The 4,931-nt window shown below is 48.9% G+C and overlaps 1 pseudogene; it reads right to left on the bottom strand.

The window, feature by feature from the left end:
* Positions 1 to 512: 512 nt before the first annotated feature.
* Positions 513 to 3,130, bottom strand: LOC146178960 (uncharacterized; annotated as a pseudogene).
* Positions 3,131 to 4,931: the final 1,801 nt, after the last annotated feature.

Here is a 4,931-nt window from a genome sequence, read left to right as displayed (position 1 = left end):
GTCTAGGTACGACTTCTCTAATTGCTCATACAGGCACACAAAGTGAGACGGTGTATATCAGGCAAAAGGGAGCCTTGTAACTCAATGCAAGCGTCCATTTACGTTCTTTGCAGTTATAGTAATATGTGAATGTTTTGCTAACATTCATAGAGGTTCTGCCTGAAGGTGGACCAGTCGACAACTTGTCTGCGGGCGCTCAGCTCTGAGGCTGCATCGAGGTATATACTTGCATATATACGGGATAACAGCGATGATTGCCTAAAGTGCGGTTGTGGAAATGCCATTCCTGAGCGAAATCGGATACGGTCCACGTCAGGGCCGGTCCCCGACAGCCGATCGGGGTAGGGAAAGGTCTTTCGTTAACACAAGCCAGCCTTTTCCATGGCGTTGCCAAGGGCCTCTTCTCCGTGGTAGGTTTGGTGCAACCTCGTTTTATGCGCTGCCCATTGTAATCACCACAAACGATGATCCTTGCTTCGAGATGGCTGCAAAAGGCTTCGAGCCTCGAGAAGCTATGTCGAAATTTGTATGGTGTTTCGCGGGACGCGAAGCTTGTGGATAGCTCGCTCGTAGCGTTTCAGAAGGCAATACTGAAGATCGCGGAACCAGTCTTATTGCCAGATGGACCACTGAGCGTCTTCAAGCGAGGACAGGAAAAGTGCTCGCTTAACGTCGGCTGCCAAGAGTGAGAACAGGGTGGAACGGTAGTTATCACGCGTCAAGAGCGCCGCAGAGGCCACGTTGCTGGACGTGAGGTAGATTCCCAGTGTTGACTCAGGAGAGCGCGTCCATATGACATCTATGTCTGTCGATCATTGGTCATAACGCGCATCGTAGGCGCAACCATCTGTGCCTCACTCCCAGTATCTGTTTAGCCTGCCTGCGAGCAGCTTGCCGTGGTAGCGGACAAGGCTGCCCGGCATTTAGGAGACGTTCAAAGTACTATAGTGATCGATGTCTTCTTCGAGCTCCTGACCCGCCTTGTAGCGTCTTGAGTCGTCCAATAGTGTGAGCAATGTTCACACTCTGCGTCCAAGTGGCACCTTGGCGGAAAATGTGCGCCAACGAGGACACCATGTTCTTGGTCGTGAGGTTCTACTGGCGGTCAAGGTCGGACGTCTTGGAGAGAATGCCTCGCAGAACCCACCGCATAGCGTGTGGAAAGAGCCGACTCACTAGGTGGAAGCAACTTTGGGTCCTAGCCTCTATGTGGTGTTGGAAAAACTCAAGGCCCATGTGCATTATGTCTCGCGGGATCGAGTCCTGCGGGAGCAGTGGAGTCATATGTGCGATCACGTGGACGCCGAGGAAATTGGGGATAGCTCGTGGTATAAGTTCACGCAGAATGCTGGGAAGACTACCAATATAAGCTTCGTTTAGGACCACAACTACGTTCGCGTCATGTGACCTTAAAAGGGAAAGGTAAGAGTCTACGCTAAACATAGGTAGCCTCAGCAAATCTTTCAATGAATAGACGGCGGCTTCTTTCTAGAAAGTTTTTACACCAGGTTTTGCAGCGTTCAGAAGCTGTGCTTCAAAGTTCATGACGTCATCTGCCATGGCGCCGCTGCGAGGCAGCGCCTTCGATAGGGTGAGCGTCTGTAGATGATTTCTTTGTAGGGCAGCGATTTGTCAGTCTTCTGTATTGTGTACTGCACCAAAAGAATGTTACTCGGAGCGTCTACGTGAAGTACATAAGAACCGTTGTCTGACAACCTTCCCAGCAAAACGCTCATAATTGGAAAGATGGCCATTTGTCGGTCGATGAGCTTCAGGACACTGTCAAGCTGGAAAGGTTTCCGCAGTGGCTCGAGGTATGGCCAGTCATCCAGACCGACGTCTCGAAGAAGGCCTCGGATTCCATCCCACTGGCTGACTGTTTCCGCCGCTGCGTTTTTGAGGCATCCGTTTATAACTAGACGAAAATGGTCCAAGAAGTTGTGCTGGCCTTGAGCACCATTTGCCGTTGCTGCAGCTGGTAGTGAGTGCGCGTGGTCTCGAAGGAACCTGCAATGAGACATCGACGTTGAAATCAGTTGTGACGGACACTGTGTTACTGAGTCTTTATCTTAAGATAGACCCCAAATTTATTTCCATTATGACCAACAAGAATATAAGAAGTGATTGAAATGGGCTCAAAAGACACGAGATACGATTCAGGCAGCGGTCGTGTCAGAATTACTCTATGGCCACGTTTGTCAGGGCTTAATTTACTGCAGCAGTCTGCGACAAGTAAACCGAAATCACAGCACCCTGTTGCCGACTGTCTTAAATTGGCGGTTTAGTTCATCAATACCTGTCTCTGGAATAGTAAATTCTGGGAGTAACCAAGGCGCTCACGGATGTGTACAATGTCAGAAGGCTTAAGGATAACAATTACGTGGTTCGGCTACTGGAAACACGTCGAATGACACCGCGGTCTCCAGCTCAGTCGTCATACTCTAATGTCAGTTTATCGTTCTTGCATTTTTACCATTGGGTAAATCACTGTTATACAACTGCAGCACTATAAATTTTGGCAATGTGTTTTGTTCGAGTCGAGAGTTTAATCAGTGTGCTTTGGGCTGACGTACCTTGTGACCTCATTAATCAGGAAGGCTTCTCCCGCCGCCCTGTAGGGCAGATCCTCATTGACTTCCCAAGACTCCGAGCAGTCATATGCATAGATATCGACGCACGGGTCGACGCTGCCATTCAGCTTTTCGTTCACTAGTCGGCTCTCCCAGCGACATGCCTCGGTGTCGCATTCCAGTGGTGTCGCTTGTCCTCGCGGCGGTACGTTGGAGTCACCTTTTCCGACCAAGTGGAAGGATCGTTGGCGGGTAGCATGTGGCTCCCAGCGCGAAGTTGCAGAAGATAGTACCTCACTATCGTCAGCGCCGCTCCTACGCCTCCTGCCTGCATTCCCTGAAAACAAAGCCTCTTCATCGTTTTCGACACTACGGTGGTTGCTGCTTGTGTTGGGGACTAGTGAGACAGCCATGACGATCAGGAAGCTTATAATGAGCATGGACACAGCGGTAACGAGCACAGCCTGCGTATTCAGAGGCTGCGCACTGACCTCCTTCAAAGCTTTGGATGCGTCGCCATCTTCGCGTTCGTCGAAGGGAGCTGCGGCATCGAATGACATGGGGGAGGTCTCACCTGGACATTTGTCGGTGTCTGCACCCCTTTTGTCTACAGTGGTCGCGATTTTCGCACACGTTTCTGGCGATCTCCGTGTCGATAGCGACGACCTCTTGTCTGCGGGTAACGGTTCTGTTTCTGAATTTTCAGGAAACAAGCCCGACCTTACGGACGTTAGATCACTAGATGACCGAACTGATCTGGCCGATGAGATCTCAGCAGTGGCTCTCTTTGGTACAGATGTTTTCTCAACAGTAAACTGCTCCTGAGATGCATCTGCGTCGTTCTGTCTCGATTCAGCTTTCGGGAGCTGTATACGATCTAGCTAGGGGAAGCGAGGGCAATTAGGGAACAAGGCGTGCTCGAGAAGGCGGCTTGGCATCTGCATACGGGGTCGAAGATATGAGTAAGCTTTGTACCTGTCATATCATCCACTGCTGCTGAAACAGCGCCGTGCAAGAGTACGGCTGTATCTGGTCAGCTGCTGGGACAGGTGTCAGGGAAGGTCACCAGCTTGATCTTAGCCCGAGCAAATCTCTGCACTGCTCAGCCAAGACAAAACCTCGCACTCAACTGAAGAGGCGCGACTTCCTCTGATGTGTTGATGAGCCTCCGGTAAGGATTCCAAGAAACCTTGCGGTTAAATCTTTCTCACATTAAAGCGACCGTAGGATGCTGGCGCGTGCTAAGCACAGCGCGCCAATGACAGCGTCTTCCTTTTTGACCTTCTAATCTTCAGAAGTCTATATAGTTACCTTTTTAAATATTACTGAATGCTCAGGAAAGAACAAACCAGCGCGGGCGGGTCAGCTTAGTGAATGCGAAAGAAAGTTCATAAATTAGAGCAAACCACATGACAACGGGCTCACGGTTGACCACTTCGCATGGTGAATTTTTCTGCACTGTTCGGAGCGCGCCTTATCCAGACTGCTGCCACTAGCGAGTGCTGACAATTCTCAGTATACTTTGAATCCTACAAAGTTTTTTTTTAGGAGCGGTATTCCTGGGAACGAGTCTCAGGAGAGAATAATAAACAAAAGCATGGTGTAAGGAACAAACACGCAGAATAGGTATTAGTACACGGCGTTATTAGTAGTGCTTATTTTCCCATAGACCATTATCATCATCAGCCTGACTATAACCACTGCAAGGCAAAGGCCTCTCCCACATCCTTCCAATAAACCCTGTCCTGTGCAACTGCATCCGACCACCTGACTTTTTGCCACCTCCTACTACACTTTCATTTCCTTGGCAACCAATTTGTTACCCATTGCGACCATCAGCTACCCTCTTTTCGCACTACATGCCCAGCCCATGCCCATTTCTTCTTCTCCCTTTCCATAGAATGTCATTAACTTGAGCTATTTCTTTCACCGACGCTTCACGTTTTATATCTCTCAACTTTTCACCGACCATTCTCCATTCCATAGGCACCTGCGTTGTTATCAATTTAAGTAGAACCCTTTTCGTTAGTCTTCACGTTTCAGCCCCATCGGTGAGTAAAGGTAAAATACAACTGTCATATAATTCTGTCGGATTAGATCTTAGAAAACATGTCTTAACTTGTTTCAAATTTGTTTACTTCTCAAAGCGGAAATTTATTGCCTTAGCGAATAATTATAGCTGTCATGCAAAACAGACAACAGGAAGTACTGTCATTTCCACGTGACACTTTCGCTATAGAGCTAAAGAAAGAAGAAGAAAAATCATCTTCAACCATGGAGCGGCTAAGCAGTGAGTTAAAGCTAGCTTCACAACGGCCTGAGCACCCTGGTATATTAAAACTTTCCGCTGACCTCTCCGAG

The sequence above is a fragment of the Amblyomma maculatum genome, chromosome 9, assembly GCF_055883805.1.
Source record: "Amblyomma maculatum isolate TAMU_Amacu chromosome 9, ASM5588380v1, whole genome shotgun sequence".
NCBI classification, from domain to species: Eukaryota; Metazoa; Arthropoda; class Arachnida; order Ixodida; family Ixodidae; genus Amblyomma; species Amblyomma maculatum.
Note: the sequence above shows the minus strand (reverse complement) of the source record. Positions and strands in the feature narration are given on the sequence as shown.